We start from the raw sequence: 19,620 nt of genomic DNA, 5'->3' as shown, positions 1-19,620 counted from the left end.
ATAAGAAAAACTGCGTGGAAGCAAAGAAACATTGCTCTTTAACAAGTGAAACGAGCGATAAATTCTATGGAATGGTCAAGAAGGGTTTTATTTTTAAGAATTTCGGTCTTTCTAAATTGTACATCTATGTGTACAATCTAACTCCCTCTGTATGACAGGGGCATTCTAGCCCAAGTAGCAATTTAGCAGCCTTTTGGCTGTCATACTGATTTATTGTGGTTTTATAACGGCGATGAGCAATCTTTTTAGTTTAAATACTGCATTCAATAGTTCAACACATTATTTTTTAGTAGTTCAGCATTCTGCTGTGTTAAAACCTTTTAAAGTCTGACGATGAAGTCAAAACGGGTCTGGTTTTAAAAATAAATTTAATGCAGCACTCTTTCCCTGTATAAAACTGTTCAGTGAGTCAAGCATAAACTTGCTCGGTATTTTTTTTATTGATGTCATGACAAAATACTCCATAAAGCATATATTGGTACTTTTCGGTGTCAATAAAGTGTATCACAAAACTCCCTACTGTTTACAAATTAACCTAAAAATATGGATCCGCCCAGAGACAGACATAAAATAAATCGATTGAAGCTTTTATACGCAGAATCACAAGGAAATGCCGGAGGATTAGTTAGTTAACGATCGGTTGGAGCTAGTGAGCATACAAATATTCTGTATTGCTGTATCTCAAGATCCTGATTATTTAGACGGGTGATGTCTTTGGCAAAGTTGATCAAGTGGCCAAGGGCTGCCGGGCGGTGGTCAGATAAGTTCGGAATTCTCACGTTAGGCGGCGCTAGTGAGCTTGCAAATATTCTGTACTGTTTATTTGAAAGGATGATGTCTTCAGCAATGTTGATGAGAAGATCAATGACTGCTTAATGGTGGATAAGTCAATTCAGAATTCTTTTACTAAGTGGTGCTAGCATAGAGGTAACTCTTAGACTAGTAGGTCTCGAAGAAACGTGCTCAACTTTTTGGCTCAGCTCTGGTACTATCTTCGGTCCCAAGCTAATCGATGCACCCCTTGAAACATAGGAAAATCCACGAACCCCACATTTTATCTGTCAAACTTTCATAGCTAATCAAAACAAACATTGTGTAGTACAAGAATTTTGACTAGAATGGGGTACGTTAATCGATTTGCTTGGGACCAATAGGCTACTCAAGTAGTGAGCCAATTTAAAATCGTTAGTTTCCACCGGTGGAGCTAGTGAGCATACAAATATTCTGTATTGCTAGTGAGCTTGCAAACATTCTGTACTGTTTATTCTGTTTCTCTAAATCCTGCTTATTTAAAAGGGTGATGTCTTCTGCAAAGTTGATCAGGAGACTAAGGACAGCTGGGTGATGTGAAGATCATTTGGGAATTCTCCCACTAGGCGTTTGTTGAATGTTTTGTACTACTATGTCTAAAAATATTCTGAATTTTTAGAAGGGTGCTTTTTTTTTTTTTTTTTTTTTTTTTAAATCCATTTATTTGTCAAGGCTCAAATGCGTTAGCTTTGCGGAGCCGAATATTTTTTACATTATTGTGTGTGAATATAATTTTCTTACAACTAATGTTAGTAGAACGGGGGCCGATTACTCGCGGTTTACTCGAGATTAGGGATTACATTTATTGATCATTTGGAGGGAGGACAAGGGAAAGCATTTTGAACTAATTTAAAACTTAAACGTAAAGGATGACTAAAACACAAAACACTAAACACATACATCAACAGCTTTAAGAAAGTCGTAAATAAGCTTCATAATGTCGATATCACGACAAGCCAAGACGTCTCTAATTGGCTTAAAGGGTTGTTTTCCTCGGACCCTAAGGGAATCACACAGAACGGATCTCGCCTCACAATGCAAGGAGCAGGACCAAACAACATGCTCGATGTCGTGATAACCGTTTCCACAGGTACATAAGTTGCTGTCCGCGAGCGTAATACGGAAGAGGTGGGCGTTTAACGAACAGTGATTGGACATGAGCCTGGACATTACACGAATAAAATCACGACTCATATCCAACCCTTTGAACCAGGGTTTGATCGACACCTGTGGGACAATAGAATGTAGCCATCTTCCCAGATCACCATCATTCCACTTTTGTTGCCAGTTGGCGAGGACTTGCTGACGAGAGATCGTGAAAAATTCGTGGTAGGCGATTTGTCGCTCGTAAATATTGCCTTCCATAGCGCCCACCTTGGCCAGCGAGTCCGCTTTCTTATTGCCCGGGATAGAGCAATGAGAAGGGACCCATACCAAGGTGATGACATGTGAGCTGTTTGATAAAGCAGTCAATGACGATCGTATTTCCTGGAGGAAATACGCCGAGTGCTTCATCGGCCTCATTGAACGCATAGCCTCCAGGGAGCTTAGGCTATCCGTAAAAATGAAATAATGGTCAGGTGGAAGTGAGGCAATACGCTCTAACGTGTACGATATAGCTGCTAGTTCAGCAACGTATACCGAACACGGCTTTTGAAGCTTGTATGAGGCGCTATGAAGATCGTGGAATACTCCAAAACCAGTGGACGCATTTATCACCGAGCCATCTGTGAAAAATCTCTTCTCGGTGGGGACGTGGCGGTATTTGTTCGCAAAAATAGTTGGGACAATCAGGGCACGGTGAGGCTCTGGAATTCCTTGAATCTCCTGCCTCATTGTGAGATCGAATCTCACGGAAGAACCACTGAAATGATGGGAGACAGCGCGATTGGGGTTGAACGAGGAGGGGCCGATGTCCAGAGTCATGTACTCGTAGTACAAGCTCATGAATCGTGTTTGAGGATTCCGCTCTAGCAGCTTCTCAAAGTTTTCGATCACCAGCGGGTTCATGATTTCACAGCGGATGAGGAACCGGAACGATAAATCCGCAAAACGATTTGTTAAGGGGAGGACGCACGCAAGAACTTCAAGACTCATTGTATGCGTCGATTGCATACAACCTAGCGCGATTCGAATGCAACGATATTGAATCCTTTGGAGCTTCAATATGTGCGTCCCCGCCGCCGATTGAAAGCAAAAGCTACCGTACTCCAAAATCGAGAGAATGGTGGTCTTGTAGAGTCTTATCAGATCTTCCGGATGGGCTCCCCATGAAGTGCCGGTAATGGAACGAAGGAAATTGATTCGCTGTTGGCATCTCTGCCTCAGATACGCTATGTGTTTTCCCCAAGTGCACTTGGAATCGAACCAGACACCTAAATACTTAAACGACATGCTGTGAGTGATTGTTCTACCCATAAGTTGAAGCTGAAACTGTGCTGGATAAAGCTTCCTAGAAAAAACAACCATCTCTGTTTTCTCCGGAGAGAATTCGATACCCAGATTCATTGCCCAAGTAGACAAATTATCCAAGGTATCTTGCAATGGTCCTTGCAGGTCCAGTGCTGTTGGTCCAACCATGGAAACCACGCCGTCATCTGCAAGCTTCCTTAGCGTGCAATTTTCGGCCAGACATTCATCAATGTCCCATGTAGCTGATTCGTGCAATTTCCGTGTTGCCATGAGAGAAGCTCATTCGTTTCTCGGACAACAAATTAAACAGGAAATTGTTGATAATCGGAGAAAGCCCACTCGCATGGAGTTTTTCCGAAAGGATGTCGATGCAAATAGAATCAAACGCCCCTTTAATGTCCAAGAAAACTGAACCCATCTGCTGCTTTTCAGCATAGGATAATTGGATTTCAGTTGAAAGCAACGCACGGCAGTCGTTCGTCCCTTTGCCCCTACGGAATCCAAATTGCGTATCTGAGAGTAAGCCATTCACCTCGACCCACTTGTCCAGACGAAGAAGAATCATTTTTTCTAACAGCTTCCGAATACACGACAGCATCGCGATGGGACGGTACGAATTATGATCCGAAGCGGGTTTACCGGGCTTCTGGATGGCGATAACTCTCACTTGTCTCCAATCATCCGGAACAACGTTGAGCTCAAGGAATCGATTGAACAAGTTCAACAATCGCCTCTTTGTGACTTCTGGGAGGTTCGATCTTCGACTTGATTCGATCAATTCCCGGAGCTGAGTTATTACATGAAAGAAGAGCAATTGAGAATTCTACCATCGAAAACGGGGAGTCCATGTCATCGTTTTCCAGCGGCGGATCGCGAGTGTTGCATCGGACCGGAACCGAATCGGGACAAACCTTACGCGCGAAGTCGAAAATCCACTTGTTAGAGTACTCCTTGCCCTCGTTGACCGACGATGCCGCGTTACGCATTCTCCTGCCGACATTCCAGAGCGTTTGCATGGAAGTCTCTCGCGGTAGCCCTTCGACGAACCGACGCCAGTAACCGCGTTTTTTGGCCCTGACAAAGCTCTTAAACTTTTCCTCTAGCTCCGTATACCGCTCAAAGTATTCGCGGGAACCGTATTTACGAAACTGTTTAAACGCGGTAGACTTCTCTTTATTCACGTCGGTGCATTCCTGGTCCCACCACACAGTGGGAGGACGTTTGCGAATGGTAGTGCCAGGAACAGGCTTCGTTTGTGCTTGAAGCGCGCAATCCACTATGAGCCGCGATAGGAAGGAGTACTCATCCAACGGAGAGAGAACGTCGACCGATTCTGAACCGTCACGGACCGCGTTCGCGTATTCTTCCCAATTGATGTTTCTCGTGAGATCGTACGCGATGTTGATTGGACACTGTGAAGATGAACCGTTGGAAATCGAAATTTTGATGGGCAAATGATCACTACCATAGGGGTCTTGGATTACCTCCCACATGCAATCCAATGATAGTGAGTTCGAACAGAGTGACAAGTCTAGTCTGCTCTCTCTTGCTGGAGGTTTGGCTATTCGAGTTACTTCACCGGTGTTTAGAATGGTCATATTGAAATCGTCGCATAGGTCATAGATGATGGTTGAGCGGTTGTCATCGTACAGCTCTCCCCAGCCTGTACCGTGGGAATTAAAATCCCCTAAGATCAACCGCGGCTCAGGTAGCACTGAGCAGATGTCAGATAGCGCTCGCCGAGAAACAGCCGTTCTCGGAGGGACGTATAACGAGGTAATACTGAAGGTTTTACCTCTAATATTCACCTGACATGCGACAATTTCAATACCTGACACTGGAGGAAGGTCGATTCTGTAGAATGAGTGTTGTTTGTTGACCCCTAGGAGCACCCCACCGTACGAATCTGCACGATCGAGACGGATAATGTTGTAGTCGTGAAGAGAAAGGTTAACATCTGGAGAGAGCCATGTTTCGCAGAGAGCAAACGCATCACAGTGTATGTTATGCAGTAAAAATTTGAATATGTCTAGTTTTGGTAAAATGCTTCTACAATTCCATTGAAGGAGAGATACCGAATGAAGCAAGGAGGGGCCACTTGGAAGCAAATTGCTTCAGAAAAGGTTTCACGATTGGAAGCATCATGTTAATGATGCTCCGAAGAGGGTCAGTGATGTTGAACAGATCGCAACTGAAACCGGGACGTTGTTAACCGACTGAATGCTCAACTAGGAATGAGAAGGGTGCTGTCTTAAGCAAAGTTTATCATGGAATCAAGGGCTGCCAGGTGATGGAAAGATCAATTTGGAATTCTCCAACCTTAGCTGGCACATGAAAATACTCTGTACTACTCAAGATCCTGATTATTTAGAAGGGTGATGTCTTGGGCAAAGTTGATCAGGAGACTGTGGAGTGCATGGTGGTACAAAGATCATTTTAGAATTCTCCGACTAGACTCCAACTAGTCGGCATGTGAACGTTTTGTACTACTACGTCACAAAATCCTGAATTTTTAGAAGGGTGATGTCATGGCAGATACATTTTGAATTCTTCCACTAGGTGGCACTAGTGAGCGTGAAAATATTCTGTACTTCTGCATCTCAAGATCCTGAACATTTAGACGGGTGATGTCTTTGGCAAAGTTGATCAGGATGTCAAGGGCTGCTGACTGGTGGACATATTAGTTTGGAATTCCCCCCCTAGGTGGGGCATGCAAACATTCTGTACTGTCTCCTGATCCTGATTATTTAGATGGGTGATGTCTTAGGATGAATCAAGAACTACCAGGTGATGGAAAGATCAATTTGGAATTCTCCTGCTAAGTTGCACTAGTGAGCATGCAAATATTCTGTACTAATTAAGATCCTGATTATTTAGAAGGGTGATGTCTTGGGCAAAGTTGATCAGAAGACTGTGAAGTGCAGAGTGGTGCGAAGATCATTCTGGAATTCTCCGACTAGACTCCAACTAGTGGACATGTGAACGTCGCAAAATCCTGAATTTTAAGAAGGGTGATGTCTTGCGTAATGTTTATAATGAAATCAAGGGTTACCAGGACAGATACATTCTGAATTTTTCCGCTAGGTGGCACTAGTGAGTGTGCAAATATTCTGTATCTCATGATCCTGATCATTTAGACGGGGTATGTCTTTGGCAAAGTCGATCAGGAGGTGAAGGGCTGCTGGTTGGTGGACATATTTGTTCGGAACTCTCCCACTAGGTGGTGCATGCAAACATTCTGAACTGTCTATCTCCTAAACCTGATGTCTTTGGGTGAATCAAGGGCTGCCAGGTGATGGAAGGATCAATTTGGAATTCTTCCGTTAGGTGGCACTAGTGAGCATGAAAATATTCTGTACTACTCAAGATCCTGATTATTTAGAGGGGTGACGTCTTCGGCAAAGTTGATCAGGAGACTGTAGATTGTAGGGTGGTGCGAAGATCATTTTGAAATTCTCCGACTAGACTCCAACTAGTGGGCAATCCTGAATTTTTAGAAGGGCGATGTCTTGTGCAATGTTTATAATGAAATTAAGGGTTACCAGGACAGATACATTCTGAATTCTTCCGCTAGGTGGCACTAGTGAGTGTGCAAATATTCTGTACTACTGTATCTCATGATACTGATCATTTAGACGGGGTATGTCTTTGGTAAAGTTGATCAGAAGGTCAAGGGCTGCTGGATGGTGGACAGATTAGTTCGAAATTCTCCCACTAGGTTCTGTCTATCTCCTGATCCTGATTATTCAGAAGGGTGATGTCTTTGGTAAAGTTGATCAGAAAGACAACGGCTGATTGGTGATGTACATATTAGTTCAGCATTCTCCCGCTAGGTGGCGCTTGTGAGAATGCAAATTTTCTGTACTGCCTAATCAGTACATCCAGATCCTGATTATTTATTTATTTATAATCACCATCTTTGGCATCGGAGTTAATTCTATAAGAATAGTTTACTAATATTAAAATCAAAAGCATCACACACATCATTGAACAGTCTGCAACATTTGTCGAGTGGATTGTTATAGCCATAATCAGGTCAGTTTCCAGTAGTCCACAAGAGGTACGTATTGCGGAGACGACGGACTGGAGCGTGGAAGTTGATATCCCGGAGCACACTGATGCAGTCAATATGATTACTAATCATGTCAAAAATAAATAGTCTCTGCAGGATGATTTGACGACTCGATAGTGTTTGCAGTCCATCTGTGTTCGTATGGTGGTAGGTTATCGGGATTGGTCCATGGAAGCTTTCGAAAGTGCGAATCTGACAAAACGTTTCTGGAGTTGACCTATGCTATTGACATAGATATATGCTCGTAGAATCTAAGTTTGCTATCCAAGGTAAGTCCAAAATCTTTAAGAGAATCAACTCGTTCAAGCGGCAATTGATTCATCGAATAATCAAATCTGATCGGCGAGTGGCTACGGATGAAGGTAATGACTTTGCACTTGACAGTGATTACTTGCATTCCGTTCATCTGACACCACAACCGCTCGATGTCAGTTTGTAGAGCATAACAATCTAGGATTGATTTGATCACACGGTAGATTTTCAAATCATCAGCACATAACAACTTACAGGAACTTAAGTGGTCAGAAACTTAACTCCCGGTGCAATATCAAACACATCGAACCTGGCATCATGAACCTTAACGAAGGCCGTCCTGGAGGATAAATATGATTTCAACCAGCGAACCACCCACGGCGGAAAACCAAGCCTAATAAAATCAAGGGTTACCAGGACAGATACATTTTGAGCTTTTCCGCTAGGTGGCACTAGTGAGCGTGTAAATATTCTGTACTTCTGTATCTCAAGATCCTGAGGACGGGTGATGTCTTTGGCAAAGTTGATCAGAAGGTCAAGGGCTGCTGGTTTTTGGACATATTAGTTCGGAATTCTCCCACTATATGGTGCATTCAAATATTCTGAACTGTCTATCTTCTGATACTGATTATTTAGACGGGTGATGTCTTTGGGTAAATCAAGAGCTGCCAGGTGATGGAAAGATCAATTTGGAATTCTCCCGCTAAGTTGCACTAGTGAGCATGCAAATATTCTGTTCTACTCAGGATAGCTTAGCGGCTTAGCTTTGCGATAGCGAGGGCACGAGGGACTTTGTCGAAAGCCTTAGAGAAGTCAATGTAAACGGCGTCTATTTGCTGACGCTTTTCTATGCTACCTGTTGCAGTCATCCTGCTAGCCAGAAGAGCGGACTACCATTGGCGAAAGTGACAATCACTGGAGGGCTAAGCTCCAACCAAAGAAACAAACTAAACCATTCAATTTACTTGCGAATCATTGCTATATTCTCATCGTGCCTGCCCACATGGGCATCCCAGAGTCTAAATCATTCTCCTATCTGGTTCCCTTGTGCTTATGCGACTAACAGATTTTGGGGTTGCTTAATGGCTAAATATGTGAACTCACGCACACGGACCCATGACTCGTTGTTGTTTCGGCTACGTCATCGACCGACCAAGAATGTCGCCCGATCAAGCATCCCGTCGACGCCACGTGAAGTTAGCGCTTGCCTATGGAGCCCAATGAGCACTCTGCTTCCGTCAATCACCGCCTTGGCGAGCAGTTGACTCCCTGCTTCGGCGATGTTGGCCGACGACGTCTGTGGGCCGTTGAAACTCGTCTCTACCTGAGAATGCTGCAATAAGACCCTGCGATGGAACAGCTGATTAGTTCCTGACAACTGGCCGTCCAGATCGATGATGCTTACCCTTTGATGGGGTCTTCTTTGTGTCCGTGTAGCCTTTCTGGTTGTGACCACCAAGCAAGGCTGCTAGCCGGCGATCTAACACGGGTAATGTCGGTCGTATGATTTCGTCCAGTGATGATGCTTTGGTGCGTTCCTATGGAATGCATCATGACATTAGCGTCAAATGAATGAAGAATGGAGTTTACCCCTAGCTCACTTACGGATCGTACTGCTTCCACAAGTGTGCGCTTCGAGTCCGTTCTTGGCGTGTTCGGCTGTAGTGCAATTTCTCCAAGTGCGGTTGGTAGAACGCCGATCGTTTGACTTCGTCCGGTGACGGTACTTCCGCTTGCCTCTGTGGAACGGGTTGCCACCACCCACGTTGCAATCCGAGTCACCGGTCGTTTTTCCTCTGGCGGAACTGCTCTTAAAAGCAAGGTTGACTGTGTCGTGTGATTTCCAACGATTGGCCCAGTCCCTTGACGGTTCTTTCGCTCGTTCCTACGGAACGTGTTGCTTCCCCGTAAGCCGAAATCGAAAACTCCAGACTAGCTCTTCTACGAGTATGGCTGCTGGTCAACTTCCCGTCACTTTTCACAAAGCACACCAAGCGCGTGAATCCACCGTACACTGGAGAATAAGAATGACGAAGCAAAAGCATCCGATCTCGCTGCTGCCCTTGCTCGCTTTTGTCTGTTTGATGCGTCCGTGTGAGTGCAATCTTTTCGCTCTCTCGTTGCGCTCGTTTGCAGCGTCGCCTTGCAAAAGGCCTTTTGCGGTGGAGTATTTTGACTTGGCGGTTGGTCGATGCGTGCGTACGAGCGTACTGATGACAAAATTGTACTAATTCTTCGGCACTTAAAGCTAATGTTTCTCTGGTTTGTTAATTTAACTGAACAAGTGCAAGAAAAAAGCAGAATTTGTTTACATCGTAACAACCAATAAGAGTGTTGGTGTACGACATCAAGTTGGATATCGTCGAGTGCTTTTTCATTAATCCATGTTGGAACTCCGAGTTTATAGATTGCACAGCGGGATACAACTTGTCACGCAGCTGACTTTCGAGAACTTTGGTCAAACAATTAAGGATCGTGATATGTCGGTAGTTTTCCACGTTGTGAAAGTGACCTGACTTGAAGATCGGTGTAATTGATGTAAGCTTCCAGGAATACGGCAGAACGCCATCCAGGATGGAACGATTCAAGATAGACATAACGGGTGTGGTCAACGATGCCGCAACATTCTTGATGAAAGACGGTGGAATATGATCCGGACCTGGACCTTTCAATGCATCCACCGAACGAATGGCTTTGAAAATAGCGTCATGGCTGAAGTTACATAATCTGCTACAGACGAATGTTGCAGTTCAGTAAATGGTCGATGTACTGCTGCTGCGGAGTAGTTTGATCGAGCTCGAAAACGCTTCGGAAGAGATCAGCGAGCGGTGGACGAGCCTCGATTGCAGTAGGTGACGTCTGCCGGAATACCAGCTGATCTTTTGCGAGCGTTTACGAAAGACCAGAGTGACGATGGGTTTTCTTGGAAGCCACTCTGGAGGTTACTTCATGCAAACTGTTGTACTCGGCTTCTGTAGCGAAAGTAACGTTTACCGGCCTTATGCAAATTACGCAATTACGGATTCCACCACGGTTGTTGAAAATGCATAGAAGGTCTACAAGCCTTTACCGGAACAGTATAATGGATAAGTTGATAAATATTGTCATAGAATACGGGCATGGCGGCATCAATGGTAGGTAGGTTAAGTAATTGCACCCAATCCAATGCTGAGATCCTCGCATTAATAAAATCGAAATCATTAGAAGAATGGTGTCTTTGGCAAAGTTGATCAGAAAGGCAAGGGCTGCTGGGTGATCAACAGTTCATTTTAGAATTCTCCCGCTGACGGAGCTAGTGAGCATGTAAATATTCTGTTCTGTTTATTCTGTATCTCCCGATCCTGACATCACCCAAGTAACATTTCAAGTTTTATCGTAGTTTTAAAGCGTTCTACAAGTCTAAATCATGGTCTTCAGAACCCTCATAAAACCCAAATTGCTACTTTGGTCAGCCTTCCAAAAAGCTAAACAGGAAGACACCGGATCCTTGTTGCTAGACATATACTATGTGTTCGAAGTTCTCCCGCAAGGTGGTGCTAGTGAGCATGCAAATATTCTGTACTCTTTTATCTCAAGATTTTAATTACTTAGACGAGTGATGTCTTCATCAAAGTTGATTAGGAGGACAAGGGCCGTTGAGTGGTGGTAATATCAGTTCGAAATTCTCCCACTTGGTGGTACTGTCTATTCTGTATCTCCATATACTGATATCTTCAGCATAGTTAATAAAGAAGCATACAGAATGTAGAATGTACACATTTTCATCAACGTAATTTTAAAAAAACTGCCCCCGAATTTCCAGAAAAAATAATGACGTCTCCTTTGCTCGGGTTCGTCACTTGTCCAAGCTTTCAAGTCACTTTCAGTTTTCGCACCAAGTTTCCGCTGCCCTGCTCTAATGCGGCAAATCGATGCCGTCGTCCGCTGCACGACCTCAAATTTCGACCATTTCCATATCATGCCGGCGGGATCTTTTCGCCGCACGGTTTCAAAAAGTGAAATTTCTCCGAAGAGATGCGCTATCGGCGTCGTTTCGTCGGAGGAGCGGGAAATCTGACCCGTTAGCGGTGGGAAAATGGACAAATTTGGCTGGTTTTTTTTTTTCGGACGAGATTAGATTCAGTCATAATCTCACGCGGTGAGTTGTGATGAGTGTGAAATAGATCTGTCACCTGGATGTTTATTCCGCGGGCGGCGAGAGCGCGGTGTTGTCACGATCACACTTTTTGACGGAATCTAGGAATTAGTTTAGGTCAACCGGACTTACCGTAGCGAGTCTCTCACTGGGGAGGGACGAAACGGCAGCTGCTCAGGTCACTCGCTCCGTGGATGAGATCATAAATTGTCATTTCGTGGTCCTGCAACAAGAGAGATAGAAGACAAACTGTGAATGTTTTGCGGATTGCTATCGTTTGCAGGTAGTGACTTTCCCTGAGACCCCAGGCAAGCGCCATCAGTGAGTGAGCGAAATTCTTTTCTCATACATGGAAGCTGGCGCGATTACAATCAAGCTCGGTGGTGTAAAAGCGTGAACATAAATTATTCACAGCCACATTCATTGGCTTTCATTGCAGTGATGGTGGGGGAGGGGGGAGGGTGGTGTGGTGAGCAGAGATTTGAAATTGATAACATGGTTACGGGTGGTGTATGTTGTTGGGTCTACTATAGGAGGCATATATGGGCCATGTAGGAAGAAGGACCGCTGCCAGAAGCCGCCGCTTCTGGTTGGAATATGATGACGACCACTGCGACGAGGGAACGGTCGAGATTGGGAGCGATAGCGAGATTCGATGGTTACGCTTTTACCGGCCCACGAGAAGCGTGGGAGCGTGATTTGTTACGAGCTGCTGGTGCTGCTCACTGAGATGGCAATGTTTAATAAGTTTGCTGTGGTTGACGGAAGCTTTTGATTCGTTCGGTGAAAATTCTTTGAAGGTTTTTGAAGTGATATCAAGAATTTTCAAGGGAATTATGAGAAGTGATTTGAAGGTCTGAAGAGTATGCGTTTTCTGCGTAAATCCCTTCCTTGCCTTCGTCCATTTTGGTAAATCTCGAAGACTTTCAAATACGCAGGTGCAAACAGAACAGGTAACGGAAATCAAGATAATATGAAATGCGTGAGATTGATTGAGTTCGAAAGCATCCAAACCCATCAACATCCTTGTGCAAATCGAAACCACTTTACTGCGATAAGAATCAAACCGTTATCGACCATTTATCATTTGCCCATTCGAATCGAAGTAATAACATCTCAAAGATTTCATATTTCAACTTCGATCGCTCTCCCTCCCCCTGGTCCCACCTCCAATTGCAATTAATTACCATCTCCACACTTTTCTTGCCAACGATTTCAAATTGAAAAAAAGTGTTTTTTTTTATTTTTCAATTCTAACAAGCCTCAATCGTCGTAGTGTTTTGTTTTAATGTAAACCTCACAACCCACGTGGAACCGTCGACGAGTCGTAAGCGATCCAGAGCATAGACAACCGAACAGAAAACCAGGAAAAAACGGGCTTCCCTGCTGATTAATGACCAACTTTGCCTCAAGTGCCAGGGCAGAGAGGATCGCCCCGTTTCCAACTCCTCGGCACACATCGGGCAGGAATGTGGCATTTGGTCTGCCCGTACCCAACTCGGTACGAATGCCGTTCCGTAAGCCTCGACGGGACTGCGGGTGAATTGAATATGAGCTCACGGCTTGCAAGCCCCCCTTCTGGTGTGGATAATTTCTCAAATTCGTAATGCTATGATATTTTAATTTGGTTTTTTGCTCTCCATTGAATTTATGCCCTTTTTGCTGTTTCACACACTCGGTGCTCATAGGGACTCCTGCTCATGCGGGGGAGAAAAAAAAAAGGTGCGTGGTGTGTGTTTCTATTCGGTCTGTAATTAATTTGCCATACTATTCAGGACGGGCAGAGGGGGTGTTGTTAGTTTAATGTGCTTCGCAGATTTCACTAATGCAGCTTGAAATTTTATGGCCTGTGGAGCATTATTGGTAGCTAATAAAATCATAATTTACTCCTCCTCTGCGCGGAACCGTTCTCCATTTGGAAGGGGGTTCATCTTGGTCGTTATTGGATAAGAAAGGGCCCCCAGACTGGAGTATCGAATGTGCGTGGGTTTTAATTAGACGGTTTGTGAAAGGGATGCTCGTGAATGATAGCATTATGTTAACTGTTTAATGGGTTAAATATTTTTCGGATTAATGGACGGAAAATATGGCATATACTTGAATCATAGTAATGACAGGTTTGTGAAAAAAAAATGAAGGAGTATGTCGTAAGGAGTTGCCATACAAAAAATTAATTGGTGTTTTTAAAGGTGGCATACTTCGCAGATAGTGCTAATGTTGATGATTGCCTTTCGATACGGTTAAAAGGCTTAAGAATTCGCACTTTGAATGGACTGAAATCATAGCTTTTAAGGAACTAAGTGATTCCCGTAAATACTTTTCCCAGACATGGCGAAGTTATTTCGAGTAATTCGCAGCAGTAATTGACAATTGACATGGGCAAGTACATAGAGATAGTAAATATCTACCTTCTTTGATCATCCCCATACACTTTACTTTCAACCTTACTACCAAGAGAGTGAGCTACTTTTTCTCTCACACTATTCTCTCTCTCACGAGCTCAATCGGTCTACATGTCATGTATTTTGATGATACTCGATTTGTGATTTCCCTCTCACAGACTTCAGAATAGAGTACCTGGCACTGAAGAGATTTTTGGTATCCTTATTTATGCACTTAGATTATGATCCGAAGTCCTTTCTATTTTGGCATATTCGAAACCAAGGATACTTTCTAAGCCCCGTCCCGTTCCAAAAAACGACGGGAAATCCTGTTAGGGGATGGGTTTAGAACGTTGTTCAAAGTACGCAAAAAAGGAGATACTTCGGATGATAATCTAAGTGCATAAATAAGGAGGACATGACATTGGACATCAATGTCTGGTCTCTAGACGTCAACTTGTTTCCGTAAACCGGAAGCCGCCATCTTCTTGCATGATCCTGAAACTGCTTAAATTTAATGTAACTGCTTTAAAGTTATCTCATCTTCTCCCTTCCTTCCTTCCTCTTCGCATTTCAAGCTTATTGCTTGTGGCATATTAGCTTATTGCGTGCTCTCAACTTAGTGTTCTAGATGCACTTCCACAGTTATTAATCGAGATCTTTCGATGCCTGCTACCATTTTTGCATTAGTATAATTGTGTGGCAAGTACAATCATACCCTATGCCCAGGGAGTCGAGAAATTTTCCAACCCGAAAAATTCCTAGACCGGACCGGGAATCGAACCCAGTCACCTCCAGCATGGTCTTGCTTTGTAGCTGCGCCTTAACCGACTGAGCTAAGGGAGGCTCCCTCATCTTCTCCCAAAGATCTCTAAACATCTCTAAAGTATGAAAGCTTCTACTAAAATTTCTAAAAATAAATACTGAACTTCTCAGGGGTTGTCTGATCTACCCTGAAGGTCTCGGAACTTGATCAAAGAATTGCAGTCGTATGAAACTAATGGAGCTGCTCTGAGCTTTTTTATATTCCTCGACGCTCTTGGAGCTTCCCCAAGGTTCTCGCAATTCTCCTGTAGTAGAAATCAATACAATGTGGTCTCATTTTAAATTCGCGATATACTTCTGAAGTTTCCTAAAATTCTCAACCTATCCTTACGGGTCCTTAATCCACCCGAAAATTCTGCACTTTCTTTAAGATCCCAAAAGTTATTGGAATTGACCTTAAGCTTCCTGTAGCTTTTGGAATTTTTTTTAAGGTTCCCACAGTTTACCTTAAGTTCTCTGGACCTCTGTGAAGTAGTCTGGACTTTCTTGAAATTCTCAGAACTTCTTGAAAGTTTCTGCAACTTCTCGGAAGTTAATAAAACCACCTTGATTTTTTTCTAAACTTCTCCAAAGTTCCTGAAATATTGCAGAATATTCAAATCAAAATGAAACGAGTTTTAAAAATCCAGTTCAATGGTAGTCATTTGAGGTGCCCAGGATCCACTGGCCACATCTGGCCATACTGTAGGAACCCACGGAAAGTGGCCAGTTTGTGACTTGGGTTATAATCCATCAGAGTTCGTCTATCAAATCACATCATATGAGCACTTTTGGTTGGCTTTTTATTAGTAAAAAAGGACAGACTTCACCATAAGTGGATTAATTCAGTTTTTTTTTCTATTAGAATCTTGCAATGGTTTCTAAATCCAGGATTTTTCTTTTGCTTATTTAAGAGGGTTAAAGCAAATGCAGGATCTGCTATCTCAGAGAATTAAAACATTTGTCCAATATCATCGATGAGATTCCAGGATAATCGTGATAAGAACACGAGGAAAATGTTGGGGATAGTTCTAAAAGAGTTCTAAAAAGCATTTCAAAGGAACGATGAAAAGAATTATGCAGGATGTTAAATGGGAAGCTTCAAAGGGGGAGTATTTCAACGCAATTATCTAGGAAATTTTCATGGAACTTATAGAAGCATTCCATAGGAATTCTCAGGAACATTTCAAAAAAGTCCTGAGCAAAAATCCTTCTGGGAGTAGTTTCGTTGAAGTTATTGGAGAATACTAATAAAACGATGATAAATATTACATGAATATTTTCAGGATAATACGAATGGGAATTCCAATATTGTTTGTAGAGAATTCCTAGAGTGCTATGAGTAAAATAACAAGGAAATACTAGAGAAAGTACTATGATGAACTTTAAGGAAACACTAAGATGATTCTAAGGAAATTTATGGAAAAATCATGTGATTCATGATGTCAGACTTAAAGTGATATTTTTATACAATAGATGAGCCGAGGATCGCCAGCAGAGTTCTTTTCTGATAATGGGACTAACTTCCATGGAGCCGATAATCAGCTGAAGAAGGAGATAGAGGAACGAAGTAGGAAACTTTCATCGGTGTTCACTAATTCCAAAACGCGTTGGTCCTTCAATCCACCAGGAACGCCCCATATGGGAGGGGTCTGGGAACGATTGGTACGATCGGTGAAAGTAGCCATAAAGTCCACGCTGGAAACAACTCGAAAGCCCAACGACGAAACTCTGGAGACGGTAATCATCGAAGCGGAAGGCATGATCAATAGTCGGCCATTAACCTACATTCCGTTGGAGTCAGCAGGCCAGGAGGCGTTAACGCCAAATCACTTTCTGCTAGGAAGTTCCTCAGGTGTCAAGCAGTTGTCAGTTCTGCCTACGGACTATCGAACGACGTTGAGAAGCAGCTGGAACTTGGCGAAGCATCTGGCCGATGAGTTCTGGAGAAGATGGATCAGGGAATACCTTCCGGTGATTTCACGGCAATGCAAATGGTTCGAGAATGTGAGGGACATGAAGGAGGGAGATTTGGTGCTGGTGGTGGACGGAAAAGTGCGAAGCCAGTGGACCAGAGGACGAGTGGAGAGAATCGTGCTGGGAGCGGATGGACGAGTACGGCAAGCGTTGGTTCGTACGAAAGGCGGAGTCGATCGCAGGTCGGTGACTAATCTAGCGTTGCTCGACGTCGTGAAGGAAGGTGATCCTGACCAAGAAGATGGTAGCGGTTCACGGGTGGGGGAGTGTGGCGACGAAAACCTCCCCGCGATGAAGATGCCCTAACGTCGACGGCGCCGTACTCGGTACACTGGGACAGCGAGTGCCAACTGACACCGACAGACAGATGAGCGTGTTGTTTATGATTGATAAGAGTGATAGTGCCGTGATAACACCACGCGTGCATTCATTGAAAGCGCTATTAAAGTCTAGATAAACCTAGTTAATTAGTATATACAAATTAAAATTAGTATTTACAGTTACTACAAGTAAGTAAATCTTCAAATATAAAATGTGAAATTATATGCTAAAGCTTACATCTAACACGCAAAATTTACTATCCTAGTTTCATAACCTAAAATTGAAAAACCACCTAAAGGGAAGAATCTCGTTGTTAAAGTGAAGATACTGAAAATTTGTAGGTAATATTATATATATTCTAAACATGTATACTTATAATAAAACACTTACAGCTAAAGCATATTCCAACAACAACAACCGTGTATTGGATCGCTTGAAACCTAGATACAATAGATGAACGACCAAAGTGATCAATGTTTCAGATTCGACGGCAAATTGTAACATTCCAAAGCGACAAAGTTGCCACCGAGGTTACACCTTCTTTTTGGTCGAATGCATTTCGCTCACGCATACAATTAGAGGTATGAGCTGCTGCTGTGAGCAGATGAAGAAATTGATTTCAGCTCTACTTGTAACCAGTCCGTCACTCGGAGTCGGGCACCAGAAGTGGTGCAGCATATTTTCGATTTTCGCCACCGCAAATGGCGCGCGTGTGCTCGTGGGGCAAGCTAATCTCCCTCGCGTCGCTCCGGTATAGACGTACAACTTAATTAAGTTGCAACCCCAATGGCCAATGATGACGACGACGACGACGACGACGACAATCGTCGTGGAGTTGGACTTCCCCATTAGTCAGTCCCCTGCGGGCTTGCAACCAACGACCAACAACGCAACACGGCTTTGATTGGCGGCGGAGGTGGGCAGTGGCCAATGCAAGCCAAGAAGGAGACAAGTTGCCACCCGGCCCCTGACTGGGGACTGACTGGTAGGCTTTCGCCAGGATTGCCTTATCGGGGATGAGCCGATTTGGGGAGATATGTATGTATGATGGCAGGTGCGCTGCTACCGAGCGAGGATTGGCCAGAGTGTGCTTGTCACACTGACTGGATGACGGAATGTGCTGACGTTTACATGCCTTTGCTATGCACAGGCGATAGGCGGGAAATGCGTCACAAAAAAATTATCATGGAGATCGAAATGCTTGCAGGAATGCCGGTTTCTCCAGTTTCAATGCAGCTATAATTGATATATTTTCCGCTACAAAGCGTGTTACAAAAACATTACTCAAGATAAGAACCACCATTTCAACACAACAGACACTGTTCGGCCAAAGGTTACGAGCCCTCGCCTGCCCAGTACCAAACACCAACAATGAAGGCAAATCATAATCCTAAACTCGTTTAATTGTAACCATTCATACGGAGCTGAGACTCAGCCCAGAAGCCCCCGGGGCCGTCCATTTGAATCGCGTACACGCACTAACCTGGCAAAACGGGCCGAGCGAAAATCAAAGTTCAATAAAGCGCATAACAAGTGCTATTTCAGCAGCCGCTCCCGAGCGCACTCACAACAGAAACCAGTCCAAAGTGAAAAGATCAATAAAACGTATTAATGGTCCAGTTTGCTCCGGTGACCTTTAGCTTGGCTTTCGGCCGTTCCATCAAAGGTTAACCGTCTATTGAAAACATTCTGCTCTCGCCCTCTCGTCGCGCAGCTGCAAGTCAAGTGCAATGTGCAAGGCTGGAATGAAGCCATCGCGATCAACCCGCATTCACTCAGCAGATCCCCGTTCCGTAGCTGACCTTTATATTTTACTGCGTGCGAAGAAAGTGGCCCCGGTCCGGAGTAGAATCGGAATCTATTGGCCATTCTTTCGGGCAGCTTTCAGCGCTGTTGATTTAACTCTAACGATAATCACCACCGTGCCGCTTGCCCGGGGAATGTCGCGGAGCTTCTGTTTCGACAATTTCGCGCTCATCGCATCATGATGTTGGGAACTTTCCCAGCATAAAATTTAAGGCAACCGCGTAAAAATTGTTATTTTACGGCCGAATTTGTGCGTTAGATGCGCCGGGACTTAGTTTGATGGGAGCCGACTTAGCTACAAGTGGGCTTATGTTTGAACATGGGTGTGGGATGAAGTGGTAATAATTATTCAACCTAGTCGGGGCGGAAAAAAAGGGGCGGATTTTGGTTTTCTGGTTCGTCGTCGTCGTCGTCGTCGTTGTCGGTTATTAAAAGGCAATAAATGTCAACATAAAAGTCACAGCTCTGTTATGAGCTCAAACTGCAGCTGCCTCTGGGTTGGTGCGAAGGTGAAGCATGAAGCGTTACTATTATTGTTGTGATTCATGCTTGGAAAAATGCAGTGATGTGACATTTGAGCCGTGGCATAATTTGTCTTTCTTTGCAAATTGTGTAGACGCTGAAAAACATAATTTGCTTTAATTGGGAGA

At 43.9% G+C, this 19,620-nt stretch overlaps 1 protein-coding gene across 2 annotated transcripts in view; it reads right to left on the bottom strand.

Annotated features, from left to right (window-relative positions):
- Positions 1-19,620, bottom strand: part of LOC135712558 (probable serine/threonine-protein kinase tsuA) — a 466,235-nt gene that overhangs the window by 110,783 nt on the left and 335,832 nt on the right. For both annotated transcript variants that reach the window (XM_065235520.1, XM_065235521.1), the window contains exon 3: positions 11,814-11,904. The gene's annotated coding sequence lies outside the window, so the exon portion shown is untranslated. The remainder of the gene's footprint in view (positions 1-11,813; positions 11,905-19,620) is intronic.

The sequence above is a fragment of the Ochlerotatus camptorhynchus genome, unplaced genomic scaffold (genome assembly GCF_037179485.1).
Source record: "Ochlerotatus camptorhynchus isolate MF236.1 unplaced genomic scaffold, CSIRO-AGI_Acam_v1.1 ptg000493l, whole genome shotgun sequence".
Lineage (NCBI taxonomy): Eukaryota > Metazoa > Arthropoda > Insecta > Diptera > Culicidae > Ochlerotatus > Ochlerotatus camptorhynchus.
This window is presented reverse-complemented; position numbering and strand designations above follow the sequence as displayed.